Here is a 12,918-nt window from a genome sequence, read left to right as displayed (position 1 = left end):
CCGGCTCATCGGATCGCAAATATATATATATATGTGTGTGTGTGTGTGTGTGTGTGTGTGTGTGTGTGTGTGTGCGAAAGGCCCTGCCCCCTTTTGAGAGCGCCGATGCGATATCGACGATCGCTCATCGCAAAATATAAAAGCCCAGACCTCTTTGTAAGTCCTCCATTGCGACTCGCCGATGCGATATCGGCGATCGCTCATCGGCGATGTCTTGTGCCCCGATCCTTGGTGATTTTCTGGAGCTGTTTTGGTAGGAATACATGCGCACGGTTATTGTCTTAATGCTGCTACACAGCTCAACTGTTGCGCAGTTGAAATTACGTTTTCAACAATATTGGTCGGATTGCTAAGACAGGCAAATATTATTCTATAAGCTATTGACTTTATATGCTCTCAATTATTTAACCACACAGTCGTCAATGCTTAATAGAGCATTCATTCTCACGAACCCGGAATGAAGATCTCCTACCAATTCTGGAAAAAAAAAGGGATTTTTTTTCTTTTTTGGTCACTATTAACTTCTCTCTTCACCAGTCACGCACAACTCTAAGCAATCACAGAACACTGACTTTACAATGTTTCAGTTTGAATTTTGGGCCTTCTAAAACGTAAGAAATTCCAACCATTTATCTTTCAGTGTGTGGTTCATACACACACTAGTCACTCTCACCCTACCCGAACGAAGGTCTCTTGAAATTTCTGAAAACTGCTTTCGTCTGCATCACGTGAATGGTTAGTAGATTGTGTATTGATTTCATAGGTCGAGTGTGTCCATGCAATTGGGAAAGTTATTTTTCCTTGAAAAACTATACTGCCAAGGTAATTAATTTGATAGTGGTAGTGTTACAATTATGCTTTTTCTTATAGCCAAATTTGATAATGCAAATTATTCACATTGATCAATTATGATATTACATATATACAAGAAGTGGTGTCTCAAGATAGCTAAATTATCTTGGACACACAATCAGTTGGTTGAGAGAATATCTCAACCACACACCAAACTAGGGACATATAGATATAACCATTCCTATAAAATAGGAAGACTCCTTTACATAGAAAGTCACAACTGAGACAAGAAGGAATTACATTTTCTAACACACCCCCTTAATGACTACTTGTATCGATATCAATCTGCAAGATTTACATCTCATCTAGTCTAGTAATTACACCTCGTACCTTGTTCATGCAATTATCAATGTCCATATAAAGGAACAACCATCTACTAGAATGCATGGGTTCCCAACCGCTGCAACTGCCAGTCTACTACGAAGTCCTTCACATACATCATTCATCCAACCTCTCAATGAATTCCCCCTAAATATAAAATTTCATCTCATGGAGTCTAAAACCAATACTGCCCACCCAAGTGTATCCATCCCGCATTACACACTCTTCTAGGGTGTTAAAACTCTCTAACAGAGGGAACACATAACAAAGGGTATGCATGCCTCTCTGGGTCTTATAGAAAGTACATAAAACATTTCAAGGACCACAACTAACCATTACAAAACAATATATGACATGTAGATTTTCTCTAATTACAATATGTGACTCATAATACACCATGAACATGAATCTATTCCACAAACTCAGACAAACTTTATTTGGTTGTCCATCATCCATTAATCTTTAATGCAGATCCCCTAATGCCATCTTCAATGTCATGTCTTCATCATATCCTGCAAATTTGTGTATTGTTGGAATGACCAGTTCCAACACACACTCAAAAAATGTGACAATAGTTGGTCAGACCAATGTCACTTCAATAACAACCAGAAGTACTATGACATGACATACTTATTATTAAAATCAACATTAAAATCATCAACATTAGCCCCAAACTCCTGCATTTCAACTTGATTAGACACTGCTGACACCTTTATGATTCTACCAGCAATTTCCAGCTGCCCATTTAGATTTTGTGCAGCTCGAGCATCATCTAATTTTCATACCAATTTGAAAAACTGAAATAGCAATTAATTTTGCCTAGGGAGTTTCATGTTAATCATCCATCCACCCAATCAAGGTATTTTATTGATTCGTATAGAGTTTGCTGATCCTGCGGACCAAATCCTCCATAGCCATTTCTGGCACTCAACAATCCCCTCACACCATCACAACACTGTGGCATAGGATTCTAGTCAGTCCCGAGTAGAGGAGACCCACGAACCAAACCAGTGTGGTCCTCACAGTGTTGCAATCCATTATTACATAAGAAAAACCATAAACCCTAATACATGGCACATAAAAATTAATAGGACTACGCATATGAAGTTCCACACACACACACTAGTGAATGGCTCAGTGTTCACTATCAAAGACTCCAACACTGTTGCCAAAGAAACATTGATCCACAAACTCTCCCTCACTTGGTAATAATGCCACAGTTGCCAGTACGTTCTAAGCTTTCTGATCTACACTAGCCCCAACTAGGAACCACTGCACAGAGAAACACTGATCTCTCAGACGATGCCAAGCTCCGCCTAAATGAATGCAACTCTTCTCCAGTGACTACATCAATCTGCCACTCAAAACCCAAGCCACAGGAAGGAACATATTCGATCCACAGGCTGAATCGAAATTCTTAGCTCATGCTGGTAAAACAAAGGGAGATTCGATGCGCCGCAGAAGATCTCACCAACAGACTCTGCTCACATGACCAATCGACTCTTCAATTGAGCTATCCACGCTCACTGCATAAACCAAATTGCCCACACTTCGCCAGTCCACCACCGTCGCACTCTACATTCCACAATTTAATAAATCTCCCATAGGGCTTACGATACAAAGCTAAAAGAATCCACTCTTTCGATTTCAATAGAGGATACCCACTCAACGAAGCTAGCCCTCTTCGGCCTTGATGTCAGCACCACCAGATATTGTGTTGATCCCTGAGGCAAATATGCTTCAACACTACCTCTGCAGCCACACACCTTGACTTGCAGCCACAAGTGCCAACTCCCTCTACGCCGTCTTTGTTGTCACAGCCTTACAGATTGATGACCCTTAGTGATCAATCTACAATGCACCACCCTTGCACCACCCTTTCGTTGTGCCACCATGAACCCAGGCTTCAATCAACCCACGCTAACTGCACCACCACGGATCCACAGTCGAGGAGGCGGGAAGAAGATCAGCCTGCAAAAAACGCACCATGCACTTCAACCGTGTCTGAAGGCACCACCAGCATCTCACCTCTCACGCTGCACCACACACCACTTCTTATCTTGCTTGATCCACACAAATGCAGCCTCTGAATGGACTTGCACCGATCGGTAGAGGAAAAAACAAACACGCAATAAACTTTGGGCCTGCAAATACCAGCAAACCCCCTTCACATGAGTTCAATGAAAAACAAACAGTATCTATCAGTGCTAGAAACGAACTATAGGTTCCTACAGGCTCACATCCACGGCTCTCCACGCTCGCCTCATCCAGTTGAGCCCTCCAGCCCTCAGATAGACTTCAAGCGACCTCATTCAACCGGCAAGTAGTACTCCATATGCAAGAAGGGAACCAGATTCCGTCTATGGCCAAATTGATGTGCAACTCTGTAAATCAAACCAACCAATCCAACACATGTCAGGCAGCACCATAGTCAACACACTCAGCTCCTCATTCAACTTCAATAGATGGACAAACAAACAAAAAAATAAATGGACAAACAAACACTGACAAAACTCTTTATTTCCCTCGGCCTAGGAGGGGCCAAGGCCTTAGGCACTCATGGGCTCTGATACTAAGATAAAATTTGATAATGCAAATTATTCACATTGATCAATTATGACATTACATATATACAAGAAGTGGTGTCTCAAAATACGGAAACTATCTTGGAAAAACAATCAGTTGGTTGAGAGAATATCTCAACCACACACCAAACTAGGTACATATAGATATAACCACTCCTATAGAATAGGAACATACTCCTTTACATAGAAAGTCACAACTGAGACAAGTAGAAATTACATTTTCCAACAAATTGTTCACACTTAAAAGTACTAGACTTGAGAGACAATAAACTAGTTAGTATCTTGTCCCCTGCCATAGGCAAACTTTCTACCAATTTGTGTTTCTTGTCATTAGCAAACAACATCATAGAAAGAAACATCCCTCCAAATATAGGAAGCCTTAGTAGCCTAACCTATCTAAATTTATCTGGAACTCTTTTAAATAGTAACATTCCATCGTTAAGAAACCTTACAAAATTAGAAAGGTTATATTTAGTGAACAACAAATTAGAAAGGAACGTACCGATGATTTTGAACAGTTACAACATCCCAGTCTCTTGGACATTAGTAGAAACTCTCTCTCTCGAAAGATTCCTAATTCCCTTACATCCCTTAAACAATTAAGATATCTTATCCTTCATAGCAACCAATTATAAAGAAGAATACCTTCCAATTTAGGAAACTGCACAAATTTGGAATTTCTTGACTTGTCTTACAATATACCTAATGGAAGCATACCATGAGAAATTGCTAAACTTCATAACTTAAAGTTCTATTTAAATTTGTTATAGAATTTATTAGAAGGCTCCTTGCCCGTTGATATTGGCAAAATTGCAATTGGTCAAGCTATAGATGTTTCTTCCAATCACTTGACTGGAGTGATCCCATCTACAATTGGAAGTTGCGTTGAACTATTTTCATTGAATTTATCTCGAAATTATTTCCAAGGCTCTATTCCAGATTCACTTGAAAATTTACAAAGCCTTATGAGCCTAGATCTCTCTTGTAACTCCTTATAAGGTTTAATACCAACTACTTTGAACAAGTTGAAAATGATTCAATATTTGAATTTGTCTTTTAACAACCTCGCAGGGGAAATTCCAAGGGGAGGGCCTTTTGCAAATCTATCAATTGTCATTGCCTTAGACGGAAATCCCAACCTTTGTGGACCACAAGCATTCTAGTTATCTACTTGTCCAACACCAAGAGGTCATTCTAAAATTGTGAAAAGAGTATCACTGCCAGAGAGTGGAGTTGTTGCTTTTATACTATGTTGCTTTCTTTTGAGATTCCTATTGCGAAGGAACATGCATATACGAAACATTGATGTCTCAAGACCTATTTTCCAAAAGTTAGAGCATCGAAGGATCTCATATCAAGAGCTTCATAGAGCTACTGATGGATTTCCTGAGGCCAATTTGTTGGGAACAAGCAGCTTTGGGTTAGTTTATAAAGGCGTTTTGACTGATGGCGCCCTTGTTGCCATGAAGGTTTTTAGGTTGCAAAGTGACCAAAGTGAGAAAATTGCAATGCAGAATGCAATGTCTTGCGGAACATTCAACATCGAAAATTTCATAACTTCATGTTCCAACCTCCATTTCAAAAGTTTAGTGTGAGTTTATGCCTATTGGAAGCTTAGAAAAGCATTTGTATCCTAGTAGGCACAAGAACAATGCTCAGGATGTGTGTGAATTGGGATTGAAAACACAACTAGACATTGCCATAAATGTAGCCAATGTCATCAAATATCTTCATCATGATTCTATTGTACAAATAGTGCATTGTGATATAAAACCTAGCAATGTGATTTTGGATGAAGATATGGTAGCCCATGTAACATATTTTGGTATTGAAAAATTAATTGGTGAAAGCTCCAGTAGTTCACTATCTTCAACACTTGCTTTGAGAGGATCCATGGACTACATTGCCCCAGGTATGACTTTTTAAGATATTACTCTCTTGTTTTTTTTCTCATTAACAACATTGTATGGTTTTGTTTAACAAAATTTAATGAAGGTTTTCTTCATTGTAGAGTATGGAATAGGCAAGGAAGTGTCCTCTCAAGGAGATGTTTATAGCTATGGTATTCTATTGTTGGAACTTCTTACTAGAAAGCAACCAACAAATGACATGTTTATTGAAGACTTAAACTTGCACAGTTGGGTGAACTTGGCATTTCCAATAGGCTAAAGGAGGTAATTGACAACAATCCTTTTAGTGAAGCGGATGATGATGAATGTGAAGAAGACAAAGTGTACAAGTAGTTAGTTTCTTTGTTGCATGTTGATTTTCTTTGTTCAAAACATTCACCAAATGAAAGATTAACTATGAAAGTTGTGGTAATGGTTTTGGAGAGCATTAGAGAGAATTTGGAAAAAAAATTCAGATACTTCTAAAGGATTGAGATGAAGCATATCCAATTTGCTTAGAAATTTAAATACAACTAGCAATGATGCAATACACCAAATTACCAAAGTTCTTCTACATGTTAGTTTGTGAAATTAACAAGAAAAAGATTTTGAGCCTTGTCATTATTTTTGCAAAGACAATATTTTTTGTACTTCAAATTTTCAAAAAAAATTTCTTAAATGTGTATGATCTATTTCTAATTATTGTCATTGAAAATTAAATTCTTTTACAACATAATATTAAAATAAATGATAAATACTTATTTGGTTACATGATGTCAATATTCTTATCCCATAAATTATAATCATAAAATAATTTTAATCTAAAACATTGTTATAATTTCTACTTAATGAATGGATTCCATGAACTATGTTAAAAGCGAACTATTTCATTTACATTTTTCGTACAAATAAAAAATATATATATATATATTTAATTTTTTTAATATATTAAAATATAAAACTTTTAATTATTAACAAATTAAATCCAACACTAAAATAAATAAATAGTGAGATCTTACACCTATGCCAATATCATTTATGTTGTCTTTCCTTCTTTCCAATCTATTTCCTTTTCTTAAAGTTGTGGGTGATCAAGAAATCAAGAGTCATTGTTGAATCCCAAATTCAAATTACTTCTCACATATTTTCATAAATAAACAAGGGGAGCTGCGACGCAGCGAGTCCCTGCTTGAAGTTGAGATCTGTTGCTGGTTCTCTAGTCGCTGTTCGATCCAGACCCATAACCCCTGTGAGACATGCTTGAAGTTGAGATCTGTCGCTGTTTCTCTAGTCGCTGTTCGATCCAGACCCATAACCCCTGTGAGACATGCGTGAAGTTGAGATCTGTTGCTGGTTCTCTAGTCGCTGTTCGATCCAGACCCATAACCCCGCTGGAATGATGTGGATAGCTCGGTTGGTCCGTGCTAGCTGAGAAGTGCTTGTGTCTAGGTTGATAGCCCTGTTTGTATAGCCTAGCCATTTTGCTCTTGCTTGCTTTAGCCAGGTAGAACCAGAATCAGTAGTAGCAACAGCACCACCAGAAGCAGAGGTAGCGGCAGTATGTCACATTGTTTCTCAGTTCCAACCATCAGTCTATTTTTCTAGTTACCGGTAGGTGGTAACTCCGATCGGAGCGAGTAACTAGCACTAAGCACTTTGCCTAACTTACACAGTCTGGAGTTGGTGCTGTTTGTGGCAGTTTGAATATAATCATAATAATCGGGTGTTTCAATCGAGTGGAGCACATACTTTGGAGAGCTATGATGCCAAGAGTCATGCTGCTGCGCAAGAATTAATTAAAAAATAGCAAACACATGTTATGCCAACTGGAAATTACACGTTGCTGGCCAACGTAGACTTCTTCAGAAAGGTAATTGTGGGTCTAGTGAAATATGGAGAGCTATGATGCCAAGAATCATGCTGCTGCGCAAGAATTAATTAAAAAATAGCAAACACATGTTATGCGAACTGGAAATTACACGTTGCTGGCCAACGTAGACTTCTTCAGAAAGGTAATTGTGCGTCTAGTGAAATATTATTTTATATAGTTAAATAAAACTATGATAATTTCTTAAGAAAACTCCAATAAATAAAGTAGAGAATGCATGCTATTCAGATAATATTGATGCAGTTAAATAAAACTATGATAATTTCTTAAGAAAACTCCAATAAATAAAGTAGAGAATGCATGCTATTCAGATAATATTGATGCTTAGATACTACTGTTTCCAAGTCAGTAGGGTTTTGCATTACTCATAAAGTTGACTTTTGTATTTACCTTGTTCCTTAAGCAAATATACTATTATATAGCTTGTAAAATGGTGAAGTATAGATATCAAAATGAATTTCTAACTTATTTTAATTTAATATATATTGGCTTAGTGGGAATCCATATACATACACATTCCAGACACACTAACTTGGATTGCATTCCACGAACCGATTATTGTATTTTTAATGCAGACACTAACTTGGATTGCATTCCACGAACCGATTATTGTATTTTTAATGTGAACATGTTTAAGACAAAGAGGAATGCTGTCAAATTAGATGTGATAATACTTGTAACAAGTTAAGAAACGTTTATTGTATTTTTAATGTGAAACGTATCATGAATACGATGTATTTACCACTGTTTTTTTAGCTTTTTAACGTGAAAGAATATGTGCAGAAATTTTCTCATTGTGCGAAAGTTCTCCACACTCTGCATGAATAGACCTCCTGTGTTATATTTCTATAGGATTGTTTGGCTTGTGTAACTTTGAGACGGTGAACATTTTTTGGGCAACGTATTTGGGCATTCATTTGTATGACTAAAATATTACGTGCCGATAATCTTTTAGATGCATGACAATGCACGAAAAACAATCACACATAGGTGGAGTTTGAAAGCAAAGCGCACACAGGGAAGGCACACGTAATCACTACACTAATTGAATTCAATTTAGTGACATGCATAACGTGGCAGCTGCCAGGAAACTATGAAATGACAGAGCCAATGCCACCCATTTTTCGACCCCGTATATACTTGGATGACGTGTGAACTCAAGTTCGTGCGATGTTGCAGCCTCTCCAAGAAAATGTTAACTTTGCCCAGCACTTTTGTTGCAGCCAGATATGAGTTCAACGTGGAAACACTCATGCAGATAAATCATTGGCTGCATGTCCGGCTAGGGTAACTTGTCAAATGCACTCAGCTGTGTCATTGTCATCCCACGATCGGTTTAAGGAAGGCCAACGAGTCAACGAGCTCTTCGTGAGTAGTGTAGCCATTATCGGCTTCACTGTGAGCAACCCAATCTCTCCGTCGCTCTCCCTCTCTTCTCGGTGTGCAATTGTAGTGTTTTCTTCAAGCTTTTATTCAAGCACAGGCCCCAGAACCAAGTGCAAGTGGTCGATCATGATGCTGGGCAAGGGGTTACATCGAGGTCTGGCTCAGGCAACCTGCCTGCAAATGCTGCATTCGTCGTGCCCTCACCATTGTTTGTGACATGGAAAAGGGTTATTGGTGGGGAGCCTACCCTGAGAGGTTGCACTGGTTCATTGGAACCCAGCAGTCTCCATAACGGGTTGAAAGACTGCGCGCAGAGGGTGCAAAAATTCCAAACCTGGAATGCACAGTCTCTATTCTGACAGATTACGAGCATGCAGCCAATTATTTGGACTGGGAGATCGGGAAACATGGCATGATTATTGAGTTCACAGGTCCAGATAACACAAGACACGTTGGAACTTACTTGCCGAAGGTAGCTGCAGAACAAGGTTGGACAAAGACGGAAACAATCGATTCACTGATGCGCAAATCAGGGTATATGGGAAGGATCACCGAGTCTCTTCGAAAAGGAGTCAGCATTATTCGTTACCAAAGCAGTGTTTACAGCATGCATTACAATCAAGTCATGGGGAAGGCAATAGGAGGAGCAGCTATGGAGGTACTAGATTGGGGCATGACGACACAGAAGTTGAGACAGTGCGGTCTAGATCTGGGGCAGATGCGGGGAAAGAGAAGAGAGTCGAAGCCGGGAATTACAAAGGCTACCTGCCCAAAAATTTAGAGTCCGTGATATACGCGTACATGCAAATCTCCATAAAAGCTGCGACCAAGACCTGCAAGGAGGTAACTGTGAATGACACTTTTTGAACTTTAAATAATTTCAGTAGTTTTGTAGTAGTTTTGTAGAAATTTCTATGGAAATGAAATTATTCGAAATTCGTTCAGAAGTAAATATGTAGAAGAAGCATTGAATGCTCTGTAAAATGGTGGCTCATTTTCATACAGAAAGAAATACAACAACTTATACATAGCAGAACGGATTCTTTGGAAGGCTTTTATACATTACTAGAAACAATTTTCAGTGAACATGAATTCGAAATATAATAGTACTTCATAATAGTCAATAATGAAAATGCTGCATTATTTTGAATAATGAAAAGCCACGATGAAGAAGATCATATTGTTTAGTGTGGAAAAACAAATTTGTAAGAAACGTTTTCATTTATAAAAAGATTGCCGAAATTAGTAATTCATGCAGGAATTCAAGGCTACCTGCCCAAAAATTTAGAGTCCGTGATATACGCGTACACGCAAATCTCCATAAAAGCTGCGACCAAGACCTGCAAGGAGGTAACTGTGAATGACACTTTTTGAACTTTAAATAATTTCAGTAGTTTTGTAGAAATTTCTATGGAAATGAAATTATTCGAAATTCGTTCAGAAGTAAATATGTAGAAGAAGCATTGAATGCTCTGTAAAATGGTGGCTCATTTTCATACAGAAAGAAATACAACAACTTATACATAGCAGAACGGATTCTTTGGAAGGCTTTTCTACATTACTAGAAACAATTTTCAGTGAACATGAATTCGAAATATAATAGTACTTCATAATAGTCAATAAAGAAAATGCTGCATAATTTTGAATAATGAAAAGCCACGATGAAGAAGATCATATTGTTTAGTGTGGAAAAACGAATTTGTAAGAAACGTTTTCATTTATAAAAAGATTGCCGAAATTAGTAATTCATGCAGGAATTCATGAAAACAATGGTTAAACTTACGAATATTAATTAACAGTCAATACTGAAACAGATGAGCGTTTTAAGGGAGAGTCCACCTGCTCTGAGGGACTCCATGGAGGCTCTGTGTACACATGCAGCCATGATTGCTTTTTACCTTCCGCAGACGACCTGGGATTCTCAGCAATAAGGTATTAGTAACTCAACTCTGAAGATCACAGACCAGCATCTCTTAATTCGGCTCCGGTCTCAGTTAATTCGGCTTCTGAAATGGGAAAAATAGAATGGATTACAGGATTAGAAGGCGCCTCCTAACACTCTTCCATGCAGGAAGAGCACGGACAGCAGAACACCTGCCATGCACGAAGAGAACGGACAGCCAACACCTGACGATACGGCCGACACCTGCGAAAGAACAAACACGTTAGCAGCGAAAGAACAAGCAAGTTACAAGAACCGGTGGTAGACTTAACATTAAAGGTTAACAAATTAATGCCAGCATTAATAGTAAACCGCACACAGTCAAGCACAGATGATAGTGGTTAAATATCATTTTACCATATGCTCCGGCCTCTTCCGCCTCGGGAAGAGGCCAAATAAGATGACAAAGGCGAACGGCGGAATCGACTTTGGTTAACTGCAGAGAACAGGTCACAAGACTTTAGGATAAGGGCGGTATAAGGGCGGTATAAGAGCACCGAACTAATGTTAAGTCGACCGGAACGATTACAATAGTCCCTGGCCATTGCCAGATGGCAGGGACTAATAAGAGCATATGAAGTCAATAGTAAGTCAACGAATCACACACATGGTGCAGAAGAACCACTAGGATAGTATTTATTAAAACATGCCGCTCTGTAGAATGCGCATGACCTTTAAAACTGAAACTAAAGTCAATAGTGAATAGAGAATAATTTTATTCAGTAGCTAATCACGATGGTATGTTTTTTTAAACAAGTTAGATAGCTGCATAGTCCTTGCAATTTTGGTAGTAATTGATCATAGTTATTTGCCCTTTGTATAAAACCTATTATCATAACCTTTTTATTTGTCGATAATTATTGGTCCCATTAATATTGGAAAACCCAAAAATTGCTTATGTTGTGAGTGTGTCATCTCTTCCTGTCTGAAAAGTGAGTGTGTCGTCTCATAACACGAAGTGGAGGACCTTACAATCAGGACTTCCTCCAACGAGTCGGACACCTGGACTGGTGCTCGCAATAATAGTGACACTAATTATAATATTCTTGTGTCCGTAATATAAATTATATATTAACAATTGTTTTAAAAGGTGTTTTAAAAGGTGCAAAGGGATGCCGATAGGTTTGTTAAATTGAAAAAGTTATAAGAGAAATGTATTTGTAGACATGTATGCTATATGTTTTTGCATTTTGAATTTGGAGATTATAGTATATCATGTTGGGGCATATCACACATTGCAAATATAAAGATAACTATCTATTAAAAACATATAAAGCATTAAAAAATGAGATTCATTGCATCATATTTCATTATAATATAAATCCATATCATCATAGATGATTATGCAATAATATTTTGAAACTAACCTTACTAACACCTTGAAAATGTTAAAACTAGATGTATGATTAACATTTTCTAAATCTAGACTCTACGTAAGATTAAAAAACGAAACAGTAATGAAAATTTCATTATTCCATCACTATCCTTAAAAAACGACGTAGTAATCAAAATTTCATTATTCCATCACTATCCTTTATGGTTAAGGTTAGGATAATTTTGTATTCCAGCCCTATCTTTCATGCCTCGATTGGATAACACTTTTGTCCAGCCAAGATTATTGTCTGCTTCTATATGTGTAATCATGTAGCATAATAGGTATGTCCACGAAATTTACTCACATTTAAAACATAAAAGTATTTTAAAAAATAAATAAGTTAAAACATGTAAATGGAATTTCCTCAATTTGTCATTGAACATTGAATAGGAAATTACCATCCTCATACATTAACAGACTTATCTTTGTTTAATTTGACAAAAACTTATCTTTTGGAAAAGGGAGAATTCTGGAGAAGCTTGTGAAGCTGGGAGAAACTATAATAGTCGGCAAAGAACCCGAGGACGAAGGCGGTCCACCTTTCATATACATTAAAGCGGAATTTGATTTGCTGGAGAAAACACTCGCCGAGATACATATGAACTCGTCTACCCGCACAGGCCAAAGTTCTTTACAAGATACAGATACCAAACGTCTCAAAGAATTGGGCTTAGAGAGGT

General features: G+C 37.8%; 1 long non-coding RNA gene and 1 pseudogene across 1 annotated transcript; one reads left to right on the top strand and one right to left on the bottom strand.

Moving 5' to 3' along the window:
* Positions 1-9,214: 9,214 nt before the first annotated feature.
* Positions 9,215-9,721, top strand: LOC149173338 (uncharacterized protein At2g38710 pseudogene; annotated as a pseudogene).
* A 483-nt stretch (positions 9,722-10,204) lies between these two features.
* On the bottom strand, positions 10,205-11,138 carry LOC149173337 (uncharacterized). The gene is made up of 2 exons (XR_016259671.1): positions 10,761-11,138; positions 10,205-10,261 (listed from the first exon to the last, which is right to left on the bottom strand). It is a non-coding gene; the product is annotated as an uncharacterized LOC149173337 (long non-coding RNA).
* Between the last annotated feature and the right edge of the window lie 1,780 nt (positions 11,139-12,918).

This window comes from Pinus tabuliformis, chromosome 4_2 (assembly GCF_031772625.1).
Source record: "Pinus tabuliformis cultivar Carrire ecotype Pingquan chromosome 4_2, CPIR1, whole genome shotgun sequence".
In the NCBI taxonomy this organism is placed as follows: Eukaryota; Viridiplantae; Streptophyta; class Pinopsida; order Pinales; family Pinaceae; genus Pinus; species Pinus tabuliformis.
This window is presented reverse-complemented; position numbering and strand designations above follow the sequence as displayed.